Source organism: Eurosta solidaginis, chromosome 2 (genome assembly GCF_040869045.1).
Source record: "Eurosta solidaginis isolate ZX-2024a chromosome 2, ASM4086904v1, whole genome shotgun sequence".
Taxonomy (NCBI): Eukaryota; Metazoa; Arthropoda; class Insecta; order Diptera; family Tephritidae; genus Eurosta; species Eurosta solidaginis.
Window position 1 is genome coordinate 164,503,291 of NC_090320.1, and position 19,929 is coordinate 164,523,219.

General features: G+C 33.8%; 1 protein-coding gene and 1 pseudogene across 4 annotated transcripts in view; both read left to right on the top strand.

Annotated features, from left to right (window-relative positions):
* ninaC (STKc_myosinIII_N_like and MYSc_Myo21 domain-containing protein ninaC) overlaps positions 1–19,929 on the top strand; it is a 2,219,740-nt gene that overhangs the window by 121,806 nt on the left and 2,078,005 nt on the right. The gene's annotated exons all lie outside the window — the stretch shown is intronic.
* On the top strand, positions 4,697–7,276 carry LOC137242445 (probable cleavage and polyadenylation specificity factor subunit 2; annotated as a pseudogene).

Sequence of the window (19,929 nt, forward strand, 5' to 3'; positions counted from 1 at the left end):
TATGTTTAATGACATTATTAAATCTTTGAAAGACCATTCAATACCACTTGAAAAAATTATTGGTTTCACTGCCGACAATTCCTCGGTTATAATGGGAGCAAAAAGCGGAGCGCATGCAAGTTGTTCCAAATCTGCATGTTAATGGATGTGTTTGACTTTCAGAGTTTTCAAGAACATTTCGGTACAGAAATGCATGTTATACTAAAGTATGCCCCCACAAGGTAGCTTTCTAGACAAGCAGTCTTATATAGAATTCTTGAGCAATGGGATGCCCTCAAGTATTACTTTAATCTTTACGTATTTGAAAATAAAAGCAGTAATCAAAATATTAATCCTATATCTGAAATTTTTCAAAGTCCTATTTATAAAGTATATTTTACATTTTTTTCTTATATTTTAAATGAAATAAATAATGTGAATATAGATAGTATTTTAAGCAGTGAAACAAATAGTATTGTGCCTTTAGTTATGACTTGTTTCCGAAATATGCATTTGATAAAATAGGGAAAATTAATTCTGAGCCTTAGCAGAGCATGAGAGCCTTAAAAATTCATCAATTTAAATATATGCAGCTTTTTGGAAGAATTAAAATCAGTTAAAAATAAATTAAATGCGTAAATGTTCTCCAATATTTATAGAATAGTTCAAGACACATTGTCGATTCCACATTCATCCACAAACGTAGAAAGATATTTTCTATACAAAATTTTATTAAATCTAAGTGTAGAAATAGAATACGCAGTTTCGAATTTAATAAAAACTAAAGAATTGATGAAATCAACTAACAATAGTTTTCATAATATAGATACAAAAAACAGCTTTTTGTCAACTGAGGTATGTAAAGAACTCAAAGAAGAAGAACTGTTAATATGGTGATTGAAACATGAGTTATTAGTATAGATGTAGGCGACAATTTGTCAACTTTTATACCTGAATCAAAATATTTTGGACCTACAATGTTTTTATGAAATCTTTTTGCATTGTATGCAGCTGTTATTTTTTTAAATATTAATTTTATGTTCCTTACTGGTACTCAATAAAGAAACGTTTTTATATATGTACATAATTGTACGCTTCAATCGATAAACTTCCCTGTTATACTACCTTTAATTTGTGTGAGAAAGTTTCCTGACTAAAAACAGTTTGGATAAATGCGTGGTGGCAACGACGCGCACCCACGTATTTGTTAAAGAATAGTTAAGGCGAAAAAAGGGGAAGAAAATAAAAACACCAAAAAGGTTTCGTATTAATAAAAAGGAATTCACAGTGTTTTTTTTTTATTCAATGTATGTAAATACAACAAGTGTTAAGGAAGATTTTAACAGATGTTGTGAAAATGAAAATAATTAATATATTTTCGGAAATTATTAAATATATTTTATGAAATTGACAACTTACGTGAACGGGCGATTACGTGTACCTTTGCTGGCTGCTGGATCCACGATACAGCTCCTTCGTTGGGTTTCCCGGCAACAAAGTTGCTGTACCGCGGGCTCACAGCGGTAAAAATCTAGGATACATACGTACACCACTCACACATGCCTGTGTGTATAGTGATCACAAGAATATGTGGGTGGTAGTAACCAAAGAAAATAACCAAAGAAAGTTATGTTACGGGGGGGGGGGGGGGGGAGATATATTTAGGCCTGTGGCCTAAACATACCGGCCCCCTTGCCGTAAGCAACAAAGGAAAAATTAAAAAAAGGGATGCCACGTGATCGCACGTCCAGTAAGGCGCTGTAACGAAAGAAGGCAGGGCAGATGCGGACTGCAAGCACTGCACGCCAGATAGTTGACCTCACGTGTCGCTCTCCTGTGGAAAAAGAAAAGAAGTTATTAGATATACGTACGTGGTTTTAAATTCCGTGCATATTTACTTAAATATATATAAGATGGCGCATGTGTGAGGCGTGAAAGTCTGATATTTATTTTTGGCAGGCTCCCGAGACCACCAACCCGAACACGGTCGGTTGGGTTAGGGGACCGCCAACTGTCGATGCCGGTGTACCGCTCACCATCATTTCGGCGTTAATGTCAGCGCCGAGTGTAAGCCGTATTGGTGATGACCGGTAGAATTGCGGATCCGCCAGCCGCATGAATTCAAAGGGCGCGGCAATCTTGGGGTCCACATCGGACAGTGGACTCAAGCGGCAATGGCTTTCGACGACGGCTGCTTGGGTCGTTATGCGCGTCGACGCTCCGAATTTGCCGCGCAGTATGAGGGTGCATTGTCCATGTCCTTGGCGCTCCAATTGTAAGTCGCGCACCAGCTCCGCATCGATGATCGTGCTGGTGGCGCAGGGATCAATAATGGCCCGAACCAGGTGTAAATGCCCACGCGATTCAATTCGTACAATGGCCGTTGGCGCAATGGGCACGAAAGGCTGCATGATGGGCGATGGAGTAGCCTGGAGCAGCCGCCCTGTCCGGAAGCCTTCCGGCGTGTCGCGCGTTAGCGTCCTTGTAGTCTGAGAGTACTCAAGGGAGTATGGCGTCGATTTTTTTTGCCGCTGCTGTCTCTCGCGTTTGGATGGCTTGGTGTGGTCTCGTTGGAGTCCAATGTCACGGCGCCGCCAATTATTTTGATGGTTCCGAGCTTTCTTTACTTCCTCCGCCCTTCGTTCGTGCTGCAACAGCGGTCGGAAACTGCGCATCCCGTTCCTGCTCGTTGACGGTTTCAGTTCTGTTTTTGCTCTCTCTTCCTCCACCTGCTGAGCCCAGGAATTTGTCGGCCCCATTAGGTGGATTGACAACGTGTCATCGGACGGGTTGTCGTCGCCAATGGTTGTTGCATCATCGCGTTCAGAAAGACGCTCATCTAGATGGAGCGTGGTGTGGTGCTTTTGTTGGCACCGTTTGCAGCGATATTTGCTATTGCACTTGTCCACGCGGTGGAAGGGCGACAGACAATTCGGACAGTATTTGTGCAACAGCACGGCCCGCAACCTCTCCTCCGGGGATTTTTTCCTGTATCGGCACAGAGTCGGAGACTATGGTCCCTGCCGCAGAGCTGGCACGCGACGTCGAAACGCTTTGCGCCTCCCTCTGACTTGGCCAATAAGGTTTGATAACGGGTCATGATCTGAAAGAATATTGGTATCATTGATCATGCCCAAATTGAGGTTAGCGGAATGTTGTTTGGGTGGCGTAAACAAAAAGAAAATTATCTCTAATCTATTTTCGCAGAAGAGAAAAAAAAACCATTTTATTGAAATAAAATTTAATTGAAATAAAAAATTAAAGGCCATAAGTAAATACTTATGCGCGCAAAGAAACGAAGAAAAAACGGATTTAGCACGCATCCATGCGATGTGGCTGGTGCTTTAGCGCCTTTAGTGCATTTTATAATTTATTTTATGTCGGTAGATGTCGCCGAAGTAGTCCTAACAATTTATTTTTGATTTGTGGTGAACTTTGTTTTCACAACAAGTGGCCTGCCACCACACGGGACGGTTCGAAACCTGGCTGAAAAGGTATTACAGAGTTGTACTTTCACCACTCAACATTATTTTTTGACGTGTATTGTCGATAATGTTGAGATTCGTGGAATTAGGTATTTCAAATCTCGACCACATGAATGATTGATCGAGATATGTAATACGCGACATGTGCGGCGTGTTGTGCGCGATATTTAGTGCGGCATGTAGTGCGTGACGTGTAGTGCGCGTGTAGTGCGTGACGTGTAGTGCGCATGTAGTGCGCGAGATGCTTGCGCATGAGGCCTAACGTTTGTATTGCAATAATCATTGACAGTCAGACATTAAATGTAGAGATTTTGACATCTGCTACACTTTTCCATTTCCTGAATGGAAAAAAGGAAAAAAAATGTCATTGATTTACGACATGCGGTGAGTATAGTTACTGTTCGTATAGCAAAATTTGCTAATTCTAACCTTATTTCTTTCTTTTCATTGATCAATTTTTCTTTTGCATTTTCAGGTTAAAATATTACAATGAACAGTCATATCAGAATATTTGAAACAAGCGACTGCACATTTATGAAAATTTATAAAAATATGCTTTGCCACTGATGGCGGCATTCCACGTACAATTTGCTGCTCATGCAGAGTTTGCTCGTAATATACCCGCATTTCAGCCACTGACTGAACTTCCGCCAGTTTCCTTTGGCCCGGATGAATTGCATATGAATGCTTCATATTATAGTAGTTAACGTTATAAGTTTTTAATGGAAAAAACAAACCTATCGTCTACCGGCAGGTCTACAGTATCAACGCAGGCCGTAGGAGGTGCGCCGACAAGCCTAGCAGTGACTGCGACTGCCGCTGTCGGCGGTGGTATTGTACTGTACTATGTTGATGATCTCATTTGGTTGTCGATATGGCAAACCCCATTTTCACCATCAGAAAGTAAATTGGCAATTTCGTTCGGCTGTTGTCAAATAAATCATTCAAAAAACAAACCTCTACCGAAACGAGCTCAGTTAATGAAAAAAGAATAACGTGCCACCGAACTGCGAACTTGTCTACCATGACCCAATGGGATTTTATATAACGGTGGCTAAAAATATATCAACTATAACAATATTTATCTCTTCAGTAGCATTGTATTCCGCTACGGCTAACGATTTTAGTATTCCAACTACGTGTGGGGTTGGTCTCATACCCAACGGATATCTGGGATTTTTTCGTGCGCATTTATTTTTATAGCAATTGCAATAAGGGCTTTTATTGCCAGATATCCCTTACGTATTTGTCGTTTCAAAGAGAGTTATATCGCTATATTTTACCTTCAACTACCTTTCCGATTGTTGCGGCACGAGTGTTGTTAAAAATGAAGTAAAGGTAGTTAGCAACAAATTTAACCCATGGAACAATTACACGATTCGATTGGCCAAACGAGCTTCGTTAATACTAAGTCATTATTTTAGAACACCTGCGGACAATTTGACAGCCGGCTAGATTTTGCTTGAGCCAACCAAAATACAAATTTTGCACAAAAATTAATTATACATTTTTTAAATAATATGTATACGTAATGACTTCTATAATAAAACTACATACAATATCTGGAGCGATGGATGAGTCGCCACCCTGTTACACTTTACAAATAGATGAAGTGCGAACATTGCTGGATTGCGGATGGGATGAAAAGTTTGATCCAAATATAATCAAGGAATTGAAAAGGCATGTGCCCACAATCGTTGCAGTGCTCTTATCACATTCAGACGTTTATCATTTGGGTGCGCTGCCGTACCTCGTGGGCAAGCTCGGTATGAATTGTCCCATTTATGCCACAATACCTGTTTATAAGATGGGACAAATGTTTATGGACGATTTGTATATATTGCGTTATAATATGTATGATTTTGATTTATTCTCACTGGGTGATGTGGATGCAGCTTTTGATAAGATAATACAATTGAACTATAATCAAACAGTATTGCTAAAGGGTAAAGGTTATGGCATAACAGTAACACCTCTACCAGCTCGACACATGATTGGTGGCACCATTTTGAAAATTCTTAAAGTTGGTGAAGAGGATATTGTATGTGCAACATACTTAATCATAAAAAAGATCGTCATTTGAACGGTTGTGAATTGGAGCGCGTGCAGCGTCCTTCTTCGCTAATTACAGACGCATATAATGCACAACATCAACAAGCTCGACGAAGTGCACGAGACGAAAAGCTAATGACGAATATTTTACAAACAGTGTGCAATAATGACAATATTATTATAGCAGTGGATGTGGCGGGACGTGTTTTGGAATTGGCGCATATGCTCGATCAACTTTGGAAAAATAGAGAATCTGGTTTGATGGCATATTCTCTGGCAATGTTAGCTAATGTTAGCTATAATGTTGTTGAATTTGCTAAATCACAAATTGAATGGATGAGCGGTAAGTTAATGAAGATATTTGAAGTAGCTAGAAATAATCCATTTCAATTTCGTCATATGCAATTGTGTCACAATTTAGCTGAGCTTGCGAAAATGCCTAGTCCCAAAGTTGTGTTGGCAAGTACACCCGATTTGGAAAGTGGTTTTGCTCGCGAGCTTTTTGTTCAGTGGGCTGCGAATCCGTTAAATAGTATTATAACTACATCAAGAACATCACATGGTACATTATCAATGGATTTAATTGAAAATGCAGCACCTGGACGAAAATTAGAACTAGATATTCGGCGACGTATTGAGCTGGAAGGCGCTGAGCTAGAAGAATATCTACGTACACAAGGTGAAAAGCTGAATCGTTTAATTGTTAAACAGGATGCCGAAGAGGAAAGTAGCTCTGATTCGCATGATGATATCGAAATGAGGGTTGTTACTGGAAAGCATGACATAGTTGTAAGGCGAGAAGGTCGTCATCACACTGGATTCTTCAAATCAAATAAAAGGCGTTATGCCATATTTCCATTTCACGAAGAAGTGTGACACAAAACAAAAATTTCGAGTAGAATAGAGGCTACCTTCATAAAAAATAAAATAAAAATATAAAAAAATTATGTAATGAGAAAGAAAGCAGAGTTTACTAAAAAATGTTTAATTAAAGAAAAGAATAAAGTACTTAAATTGCGAAAAAATTAAGTGAAGTGAACAAACAGTTCCATATAAAAACGCAATAAGTGCACTTAGACTTTTTCCGGGGTTTGATGTGATCATTGTGGAAATATGAAGATTCTAATGTTCGGATATTTAATGTTGGGATTCCCACTCCATTTCATGAATATATATGACCATATCACCATAAAATATCGTCTGTGAAAAATTCAATACTAAGATATAACAAAGCACAAAAAATTACAAAGAAAAGAAAAACAAACAAAAACATTAAAGTTATTCACGTAAACATATTTACTAAAATAAAATTGATTTCATAACTTTAAGCGACATAAAAAAATTAGGGTTATGGGATCTAAGCATCCGATTAATGGATATATAATCCAACAAAGTTAGCCTAATAATAAATATAGTGGGTAATATACTGACTATGCACGTTATGATGCCAGTTGCCGTTTTGACCTAAAATCAAAGACGTTTTTGGGACGTTTTTTTGTTCCGTTTAATATACAACGTGAAATTTGAGGATTAAATCTGCAAATGCAAAAACATTTTCGGGCAAATTTGCCATTAATTCTTATAAAAAAATTAGTTAGTTTCAACTAAAGTTAACTCATTATTTGTGATTTCATGTTTTTTTGAAAACAACTAAAATAAAAAACAAAGAATCTGTTAAATAAACACTTATGTATTTACGTTTAAGTGAAATTTGCCACAAAAAATGGGCCGGTAAAAAATTAATTCTATTTGAGATTTTTTGGTACGCTACAAATTATTTTGGAACAATTTTTTATGATTTTGGTAGAGACTATTATAGGTAAGCGGCTACAATGGGGAACCATATTTGTATGTAGGTGAAACATTTGTGCTTTCGAATTTAGCGAGTATACATAAAATTTGAAATTCACATTAGAAAAGTTAGATAATTGTTCCCAAAGACGGCGCGCTTGTGCATAAAGGCTTAGGTCTTTGAAATTCGCATTAGAAAACTTAGATAATTGTTCCCAAAGATGGCGCGCTTGTGCACGAAAATAACTTACGATATTTGTATGAATTGTTCGAATTTACAAAAAACTTTTTCTATTAATTATAAACAAATAGAGTAATATTTGTTAACAAAAATAGGCCTATGCATTGCGGTTGATCAATACGAATCGATTCATATAACTTTTATATGATTTTACGTATGCTAAGTATGCGAAACAGCCTGTAAATTGATTGTATGGAAATTTTGTTAGCGTATTAATATATAGATAGTGGGTAATATACTGACTATGAACGCTATGATGCCGGTTGCCGTTTTGACCTAAAATCAAAGACGTTTTTAGGACGTTTTTTTGTTTCGTTTAATATACAACGTGAAATTTTCCGATTCAGTCAAGTTGCAGTTAAATAATAATAAACCAATTTGAAATAAGAGAATATATAATAAAATAAAATAAGAACTAAAATAAATTAGCATAAAAGGTAAGGTAATATAAAAAATTTAATGTTATATTTTTGTAACTTTTTTTTTCGTTCAGTATAAGACGTACTTTATCTAAAATGAGGATTAAATCTGCAAATGCAAAAACATTTTCGGGCAAATTTGCCATTAATTGTTATAAAAAAATTAGTTAGTTTCAACTAAAGTTAACTCATTATTTGTGATTTCATGTTTTTTTGAAAACAACTAAAATAAAAAACAAAGAATCTGTTAAATAAAGACATGTATTTACGTTTAAGTGAAATTTGCCACAAAAAATGGGCCGGTCAAAAATTAATTATATTTAAGATTTTTTGGTACGCTACAAATTATTTTGGAACAATTTTTTAGGATTATGGTAGAGACTATTATAGGTAAGTGGCTACAATGGGGAACCATGTTTGTATGTAGGTGAAGCATTTGTGCTTTCGAATTTAGCGAGTATACATAAAATTTGAAATTCTCATTAGAAAACTTAGACAATTGTTCCCAAAGACGGCGCGCTTGTGCATAAAGGTTTAGGTCTTTGAAATCCGCATTAGAAAACTTAGATAATTGTTCACAAAGATGGCGCGCTTGTGCACGAAAATGACTTACGATATTTGTATGAATTGTTCGAATTTACAAAAAAAATTTCTATTAATTATAAACAAATAGAGTAATATTTGTTAACAAAAATAGGCCTATGCACTGCGGCTGATCAATACGAATCGATTCATATAACTTTTATATGATTTTACGTATGCTAAGTAAGCGAAACAGCCTGTCAATTGATTGTATGGAAATTTTGTTAGCGTATTAATATATAGATAGTGGGTAATATACTGACTATGCACGCTATGATGCCGGTTGCCGTTTTGACCTAAAATCAAAGACGTTTCTGGGACGTTTTTTTGTTTCGTTTAATATACAACGTGACATTTTCCGATTCAGTCAAGTTGCAGTTAAATAATAATAAACCAATTTGAAATAAGAGAATATATAATAAAATAAAATAAGAACTAAAATAAATTAGCATAAAAGGCAATATAAAAAATTTAATGTTATATTTTTGTAACTTTTTTTTTCGTTCAGTATAAGACGTACTTTATCTAAAATGAGGATTAAATCTGCAAATGCAAAAACATTTTCGGGCAAATTTGCCATTAATTGTTATAAATAAATTAGTTAGTTTCAACTAAAGTTAATTCATTATTTGTGATTTCATGTTTTTTTTAAAACAACTCAAATAAAAAACAATGAATCTGTTAAATAAAGACTTATGTATTTACATTTAAGTGAAATTTGCCACCAAAAATTGGGCCGGTCAAAAATTAATTCTATTTAAGTTTTTTGGTACGCTACAAATTATTTTGGAACAATTTTTTAGGATTTTGGTAGAGACTATTATAGGTAAGCGGCTACAATGGGGAACCATATTTGTATGTAGGTGAAACATTTGTGCTTTCGAAGAAAACTTAGACAATTGTTCCCAAAGACGGCGCGCTTGTGCATAAAGGTTTAGGTCTTTGAAATTCGCATTAGAAAACTTAGATAATTGTTCCCAAAGATGGCGCGCTTGTGCACGAAAATGACTTACGATATTTGTATGAATTGTTCGAATTTACAAAAAACTTTTTCTATTAATTTAAAGAAATAGAGTAATATTTGTTAACAAAAATATGCCTATGCACTGCGGCTGATCAATATGAATCGATTCATATAACTTTTATATGATTTTACGTATGCTAAGTATGCGAAACAGCCTGTCAATTGATTGTATGGAAATTTTGTGAGCGTATTAATATATAGATAGTGGGTAATATACTGACTATGCACGCTATGATGCCGGTTGCCGTTTTGACCTAAAATCAAAGACGTTTTTGGGACGTTTTTTTGTTTCGTTAATATACAACGTGAAATTTCCCGATTCAGTCAAGTTGCAGTTAAATAATAATAAACCAATTTGAAATAAGAGAATATATAATAAAATAAAATAAGAACTGAAATAAATTAGCATAAAAGGCAATATAAAAAATGTTATGTTATATTTTTGTAACTTTTTTTTCGTTCAGTACTTTATCTAAAATGAGGATTAAATCTGCAAATGAAAAAACATTTTCGGGCAAATTTGCCATTAATTGTTATAAATAAATTAGTTAGTTTCAACTAAAGTTAACTCATTATTTGTGATTTCATGTTTTTTTGAAAACAACTAAAATAAAAAACAAAGAATATGTTAAATAAAGACTTATGTATTTACGTTTAAGTGAAATTTGCCACAAAAAATGGGCCGGCCAAAATTAATTCTATTTAAGATTTTTTGGTACGCTACAAATTATTTTGGAACAATTTTTTAGGATTTTGGTAGAGACTATTATAGGTAAGCGGTTACAATGGGGAACCATATTTGTATGTAGGTGAAACATTTGTGCTTTCGAATTTTAGCGAGTATACATAAAATTTGAAATTCACATTAGAAAACTTAGACAATTGTTTCCCAAAGACGGCGCGCTTGTGCATAAAGGTTTAGGTCTTTGAAATTCGCATTAGAAAACTTAGATAATTGTTCCCAAAGATGGCGCGCTTGTGCACGAAAATGACTTACGATATTTGTATGAATTGTTCGAATTTACAAAAAAACTTTTTCTATTAATTATAGACAAATATAGTAATATTTGTTAACAAAAATAGGCCTATGCACTGCGGCTGATCAATACGAATCGATTCATATAAATTTTATATGATTTTACGTATGCTAAGTATGCGAAACAGCCTGTCAATTGATTGTATGGAAATTTTGTTAGCGTATTAATATATAGATAGTGGGTAATATACTGACTATGCACGCTATGATGCCGGTTGCCGTTTTGACCTAAAATCAAAGACGTTTTTGGGACGTTTTTTGTTTCGTTTAATATACAACGTGAAATTTTCCGATTCAGTCAAGTTGCCGTTAAATAATAATAAACCGATTTGAAATAAGAGAATATATAATGAAATAAAATAAACTAAAATAAATTAGCATAAAAGGCAATATAAAAAATTTAATGTTATATTTTTGTAACTTTTTTTTCGTTCAGTATAAGACGTACTTTATCTAAAATGAGGATTAAATCTGCAAATGCAAAAACATTTTCGGGCAAATTTGCCATTAATTGTTATAAAAAAATTAGTTAGTTTCAACTAAATTTAACTCGTTATTTGTGATTTCATGTTTTTTTGAAAACAACTAAAATAAAAAACAAAGAATCTGTTAAATAAAGACTTATGTATTTACGTTTAAGTGAAATTTGCCACAAAAAATGGGCCGGTCAAAAATTAATTCTATTTGAGATTTTTTGGTACGCTACTAATTATTTTGGAACAATTTTTTAGGATTTTGGTAGAGACTATTATAGGTAAGCGGCTACAATGGGGAACCATATTTGTATGTAGGTGAAACATTTGTGCTTTCGAATTTAGCGAGTATACATGAAATTTGAAATTCACATTAGAAAAGTTATACAATTGTTCCCAAAGGCGGCGCGCTTGTGCATAAAGGTTTAAGTCTTTGAAATTCGCATTAGAAAACTTAGATAATTGTTCCCAAAGATGGCGCGCTTGTGCACGAAAATGACTTACGATATTTGTATGAATTGTTCGAATTTACAAAAAACTTTTTCTATTAATTATAAACAAATAGAGTAATATTTGTTAACAAAAATAGGCCTATGAACTGCGGCTGATCAATACGAATCGATTCATATAAATTTTATATGATTTTACGTATGCTAAGTATGCGAAACAGCCTGTCAATTGATTGTATGGAAATTTTGTTAGCGTATTAATATATAGATAGTGGGTAATATACTGACTATGCACGCTATGATGCCAGTTGCCGTTTTGACCTAAAATTAAAGACGTTTTTGGGACGTTTTTTTGTTTCGTTTAATATACAACGTGAAATTTTCCGATTCAGTCAAGTTGCAGTTAAATAATAATAAACCAATTTGAAATAAGAGAATATATAATAAAATAAAATAAGAACTAAAATAAATTAGCATAAAAGGCAATATAAAAAATTTTATGTTATATTTTTGTAACTTTTTTTTTCGTTCAGTATAAGACGTACTTTATCTAAAATGAGGATTAAATCTGCAAATGCAAAAACATTTTCGGGCAAATTTGCCATTAATTGTTATAAAAAAATTAGTTAATTTCAACTAAAGTTAACTCATTATTTGTGATTTCATTTTTTTTTGAAAACAACTAAATAAAAAACAAAGAATCGGTTAAATAAAGACTTATGTATTTACGTTTAAGTGAAATTTGCCACAAAAAATGGGCCGGTCAAAAATTAACTCTATTTGAGATTTTTTGGTACGCTACAAATTATTTTGGAACAATTTTTTAGGATTTTGGTAGAGACTATTATAGGTAAGCGGCTACAATGGGGAACCATATTTGTATGTAGGTGAAACATTTGTGCTTTCGAATTTAGCGAGTATACATAAAAGTTGAAATTCACATTAGAAAAGTTAGACAATTGTTCCCAAAGACGGCGCGCTTGTGCATACAGGTTTAGGTCTTTGAAATTCGCATTAGAAAACTTAGATAATTGTTCCCAAAGATGGCGCGCTTGTGCACGAAAATAACTTACGATATTTGTATGAATTGTTCGAATTTACAAAAAACTTTTTATATTAATTATAAACAAATAGAGTAATATTTGTTAACAAAAATAGGCCTATGCATTGCGGTTGATCAATACGAATCGATTCATATAACTTTTATATGATTATACGTATGCTAAGTATGCGAAACAGCCTGTCAATTGATTGTATGGAAATTTTGTTAGCGTATTAATATATAGATAGTGGGTAATATACTAACTATGAACGCTATGATGCCGGTTGCCGTTTTGACCTAAAATCAAAGACGTTTTTGGGGCGTTTTTTTGTTTCGTTTAATATACAACGTGAAATTTTCCGATTCAGTCAAGTTGCAGTTAAATAATAATAAACCAATTTGAAATAAGAGAATATATAATAAAATAAAATAAGAACTAAAATAAATTAGCATAAAAGGTAATATAAAAAATTGAATGTTATATTTTTGTAACTTTTTTTTTTCGTTCAGTATAAGACGTACTTTATCTATAATTAGGATTAAATCTGCAAATGCAAAAACATTTTCGGGCAAATTTGCCATTAATTGTTATAAAAAATTAGTTAGTTTCAACTCATTATTTGTGATTTCATGTTTTTTTGAAAACAACTAAAATAAAAAACAAAGAATCTGTTAAATAAAGACTTATGTATTTACGTTTAAGTGAAATTTGCCACAAAAAATGGGCCGGTCAAAAATTAATTCTATTTAAGATTTTTTGGTACGCTACAAATTATTTTGGAACAATTTTTTAGGATTATGGTAGAGACTATTATAGGTAAGTGGCTACAATGGGGACCATGTTTGTATGTAGGTGAAGCATTTGTGCTTTCGAATTTAGCGAGTATAAATAAAATTTGAAATTCACATTAGAAAACTTAGACAATTGTTCCCAAAGACGGCGCGCTTGTGCATAAAGGTTTAGGCCTTTGAAATTCGCATTAGAAAACTTAGATAATTGTTCCCAAAGATGGCGCGCTTGTGCACGAAAATGACTTACGATATTTGTATGAATTTTTCGAATTTACAAAAAACTTTTTCTGTTAATTATAAACAAATAGAGTAATATTTGTTAACAAAAATATGCCTATGCACTGGGGCTGATCAATACGAATCGATTCATATAACTTTTATATGATTTTACGTATGCTAAGTATGCGAAACAGCCTGTCAATTGATTGTATGGAAATTTTGTGAGCGTATTAATATATAGAGAGTGGGTAATATACTGACTATGCACGCTATGATGCCGGTTGCCGTTTTCACCTAAAATCAAAGACGTTTTTGGGACGTTTTTTGGTTTCGTTAATATACAACGTGAAATTTTCCGATTCAGTCAAGTTGCAGTTAAATAATAATAAACCAATTTGAAATAAGAGAATATATAATAAAATAAAATAAGAACTGAAATAAATTAGCATAAAAGGTAATATAAAAAATTGAATGTTATATTTTTGTAACTTTTTTTTTGCGTTCAGTATAAGACGTACTTTATCTATAATTAGGATTAAATCTGCAAATGCTAAAACATTTTCGGGCAAATTTGCCATTAATTGTTATAAATAAATTAGTTAGTTTCAACTAAAGTTAACTCATTATTTGTGATTTCATGTTTTTTTGAAAACAACTAAAATAAAAAACAAAGAATCTGTTAAATAAAGACTTATGTATTTACGTTTAAGTGAAATTTGCCACAAAAAATGGGCCGGTCAAAAATTAATTCTATTTAAGATTTTTTGGTACGCTACAAATTATTTTGGAACAATTTTTTAGGATTTTGGTAGAGACTATTATAGGTAAGCGGCTACAATGGGGAACCATATTTGTATGTAGGTGAAACATTTGTGCTTTCGAATTTAGCGAGTATACATAACATTTGAAATTCACATTAGAAAACTTAGACAATTGTTCCCAAAGACGGCGCGCTTGTGCATAAAGGTTTAGGTCTTTGAAATTCGCATTAGAAAACTTAGATAATTGTTCCCAAAGATGGCGCGCTTGTGCACGAAAATGACTTACGATATTTGTATGAATTGTTCGAATTTACAAAAAACTTTTTCTATTAATTATAAACAAATAGAGTAATATCTGTTAAAAAAAATAGGCCTATGCACTGCGGCTGATCAATACGAATCGATTCATATAACTTTTATATGATTTTACGTATGCTAAGTATGCGAAACAGACTGTCAATTGATTGTATGGAAATTTTGTTAGCGTATTAATTTATGGATAGTGGGTAATATACTGACTATGCACGCCATGATGCCGGTTGCCGTTTTGACCTAAAATCAAAGACGTTTTTGGGACGTTTTTTTGTTTCGTTTAATATACAACGTGAAATTTTCCGATTCAGTCAAGTCGCAGTTAAATAATAATAAACCAATTTGAAATAAGAGAATATATAATAAAATAAAATAAGAACTAAAATAAATTAGCATAAAAGGCAATATAAAAAATGTAATGTTATATTTTTGTAACATTTTTTTTTTCGTTCAGTATAAGACGTACTTTATCTAAAATGAGGATTAAATCTGCAAATGCAAAAACATTTTCGGGCAAATTTGCCATTAATTGTTATAAATAAATTAGTTGGTTTCAACTAAAGTTAACTCATTATTTGTGATTTCATGTTTTTTTGAAAACAACTAAAATAAAAAACAAAGAATCTGTTAAATAAAGACTTATGTATTTACGTTTAAGTGAAATTTGCCACAAAAAATGGGCCGGTCAAAAATTAATTCTATTTAAGATTTTTTGGTACGCTACAAATTATTTTGGAACAATTTTTTAGGATTTTGGTAGAGACTATTATAGGTAAGCGGCTACAATGGGGAACCATATTTGTGTGTAGGTGAAACATTTGTGCTTTCGAATTTAGCGAGTATACATAAAATTTGAAATTCACATTAGAAAACTTAGACAATTGTTTCCAAAGACGGCACGCTTGTGCATAAAGGTTTAGGTCTTTGAAATCCGCATTAGAAAGCTTAGATAATTGTTCCCAAAGATGGCGCGTTTGTGCACGAAAATGACTTACGATATTTGTATGAATTGTTCGAATTTACAAAAAAAATTTTCTATTAATTATAAACAAATAGAGTAATATTTGTTAACAAAAATAGGCCTATACACTGCGGCTGATCAATACGAATCGATTCATATAACTTTTATATGATTTAAGTATGCTAAGTATGCGAAACAGCCTGTCAATTGATTGTATGGAAATTTTGTTAGCGTATTAATATATAGATAGTGGGTAATATACTGACTATGCACGCTTTGATGCCGGTTGCCGTTTTGACCTAAAATCAAAGACGTTTTTGGGACGTTTTTTTGTTTCGTTAATATACAACGTGAAATTTTCCGATTCAGTCAAGTTGCAGTTAAATAATAATAAACCAATTTGAAATAAGAGAATATATAATAAAATAAAATAAGAACTGAAATAAATTAGCATAAAAGGCAATATAAAAAATTTTATGTTATATTTTTATAACTTTTTTTTCGTTCAGTATAAGACGTACTTTATCTAAAATGAGGATTAAATCTGCAAATGAAAAAACATTTTCGGGCAAATTTGCCATTAATTGTTATAAATAAATTAGTTAGTTTCAACTAAAGTTGACTCATTATTTGTGATTTCATGTTTTTTTGAAAACAACTAAAATAAAAAACAAAAAATCTGTTTAATAAAAACTTATGTATTTACGTTTAAGTGAAATTTGCCACAAAAAATGGGCCGGTCAAAAATTAATTCTATTTAAGATTTTTTTGTACGCTACAAATTATTTTGGAACAATTTTTTAGGATTTTGGTAGAGACTATTATAGGTAAGCGGCAACAATGGGTAACCATACAATTTTTTAGGATTTTGGTAGAGACTATTATAGGTAAGCGGCTACAACGGGGAACCATATTTGTATGTAGGTGAAACATTTGTGCTTTCGAATTTAGCGAGTATACATAACATTTGAAATTCACATTAGAAAACTTAGAAAATTGTTCCCAAAGACGGCACGCTTGTGCATAAAGGTTTAGGTCTTTGAAATCCGCATTAGAAAACTTAGATAATTGTTCCCAAAAATGGCGCGCTTGTGCACGAAAATGACTTACGATATTTGTATGAATTGTTCGAATTTACAAAAAAATTTTCTATTAATTATAAACAAATATAGTAATATTTGTTAACAAAAATAAGCCTATGCACTGCGGCTGATCAATACGAATCGATTCATATAACTTTTATATGATTTTACGTTTGCTAAGTATGCGAAACAGCCTGTCAATTGATTGTATGGAAATTTTGTTAGCGTATTATTATATAGATATTAAGAAAGAGGAACCAAAAGAAAATAAAACACAAACTACTGATGCACAATTGCTAACGAAGTCCAACGTCCAACAGCGCATGATTTTGGCAAATATCTTTCATTCTTCTTAAATGATATTCCTGATGATAGTTGCGCCAAAGCTGGTCATGGCGCCTATGGTAATGCTGTAGAATATAAAACTAATACGAGCAAAAATTTGTCAACAGTCGGTGCATCATATTTCATGGCATACCATTCTATATTCATTATTATTATGACTGCTGTACCGTGGTTTTGCTACACTGTTATCAGTATTTGTACAAATACCTCACGATTGAAGGCAGCCGGACGTGATAGTATTTGGAGTAGTGCTTGCTGAACATAAGGTGATTTTGGAATGCGTTGTTCGAGCCCATTGACGCAAATATTTATGCAATTTTCTTTTAGGATAGAACATGAGGAGGCTGTTTCTAATATGGTGGCCGACGAAAAGTTATGCGTACCACCGTGTTGACCATCATGATGCATATGAACTGAACCGAGCGACGATACTTTGTCAATCACCACTGAACATTTCAAGGGCATGCTTTATATCTAATCAATCGACTCCACACCCTTCGATCCAAGTAAGTTAGCTAGTTTTACCAAAGTACACGCTGTTATTTCCACTACAGTGGTGTCATTTGATGGTAGCAATGTGCGAAAATTATTGTAGTAGGGTACTTAATATACGTTCCATTGTATTCAAAACATTGCCATTTATTAAGCATTTTACTACCACGACCTCGCCTTTCTTATCATTGGTATCAGCCGAGTTACATGCAAAGACAAATCTTGTGCCGCTTTGCTTCGTGCGTTGCGGTTTTTTTTTTGAAAGAATATTAGTATTACAAGTGGAAAGCGATCAGTTTACTAATACCCGATATGTATTGAACTGAATAATTCCTTAGCACACTTATTTAATTTTTTGATGAATGTATTACCATGCCACGATCTATTAGTGTGGCTGAACATAGGTTTTAGGAAAAGCACGAACACCTAGGAATCGCGCACTTGCATAAACCTATGAGCATACGAAACCTAAACCGATTCAAAATTCATAGTTCAACGTCGAAAACTCGACCAGTAAACCGATTCACGTAAATATGTCATTAGTAAATAGTAGATACTCCCTAACGAAATATGAGTACATTTGCGCATGTTAACTTATTCATTTCTTATTTCCGGAACATTCACCTCCGCTAAGAATTTGGGCAATGGGAACACTTCCATTAATACTTAACGTAAAGGAGCTTTCAGAAATTTTAGATTAAAAATTTGAATACTCCCTGTGGAGCAGGACGGCACAAAAGCTTAACCCTTCTATCGCCCTATCTCAGAATGCCTTTCATTGACTCCATCTTATGTCAAAATGCATTGAACTTATGCTCACATTGGGGTGGTTTTGAAACAAAATTTTATATAGTGTATTTTTGGATAAAATTCCAAACCAACATAGCTTTTATCAATTCACGAAATATTTACTAGTAGCTATTTGTTCCATTTCTAAATTGCCAAGGAATGCTTGACATGTTTCTTCGGTCAGGATGGCCGAGCGGTCCAAGGCCCCAGACTCAAGTTCTGGTCCTCTCTGAGGGCGTGGGATTTGGACCCGCACCCCTAAGATGGTTGAAGTGTTACACGCGTATTCAGCCGCGTCATGCCGTAGTTGTTGAAAAGTTTTCCCAATTGCCTTCTTTACATATTTTGTTCTTTTACACACTACATACATCGTATGTAATTATGTGTTAAAGTTATGCTTGTTGGTAGGGCGGTCTTCAAAGAAACTTAGTAATGTTGCTGTTTGTGTTCCATTTATGGAACTACAACGAATTACTCAAGGTTGTCTATTTGTATGAGTTAAGCAGGGATTGCTCGTATCGCTTTAAATGTATGAAAACATTTATTTGAAGCAATTCAATAATTCGTTAAATAATTCGGGAAAACTTTTAAACAACGTGACATCCGGACGGACGAGGCTCGGTATACATACGTAGTTCATTTTATTTAACTGTTGTAAAGAAATGTAAATAATACATTTGGATACTCATTTAAGTGATCACGGTTTAGAGAAAATTATTATGCATTTAAGCCCAAGCGGTTGCGGGTGCAAGGTGTCAGATATAGCAAACCCAAAAACCCGTTTGAGGAATTTGGCAATAGGCGGTTGGATTTTTATGATAATGAGGAAAAAAATGATTCAATTGTATTCTGTGGTAGATAGTGAATCTGCGTTAGGTTTTGTTGGCCTCGTTCGGGGGAACGAGAGCTGGGTTTTTTTATGTGTTGGCTTGGCCTCGTTCGGGGTGAACGAGAGCTGGGTTGTTTTTTTTTTTTTGGATAAAGGAATATGGATTATTAAAGTTCATTTTCCTTGTCGTTGGGCGGGAGTAGTACCAGTTTCGCGATTGGTCTCTTGATTTGTCCTTTAATTGTATTGACGTCAACAACACGTACACGGTTATCGGAACCTGGGTGTGTGTTGACGATTCTCCCCATTCTCCACTCGTTTGGTTGTAGGTTATCTTCTTTTATGACGACTAGGTCCCCGGGTTTTAAGTTGGATTGTGGATGTTTCCATTTATACCTTTTCTGGATCTCGGTGAGATATTCCGATTTCCATCTTTTGCAGAGTGTTTGATGTAGGGCTTTCATTTTTGCCATCGATTGACGATTGAGGCAGGATTTTCAGTACAATCGAGTTCTGGTGGAGCTAAATGATGCCCACCTACGAGAAAATGGCCTAGAGTAAGCGGCTCCAGGTCGGAAGGGTCGTTGGATGATGGATTTAGAGGTCTCGAGTTGAGGCAGGCCTCAATTCGACATAAGGGGGTTGTAAACTCTTCGAAAGTATATTTATGATCGGACGCGATCTTTTTAAAAAGGGTCTTAAAACTTTTTACCCCCGCTTCCCACAAACCTCCCATGTGAGGAGCGCTTGGCGGTATAAAATGCCATTCTAAAG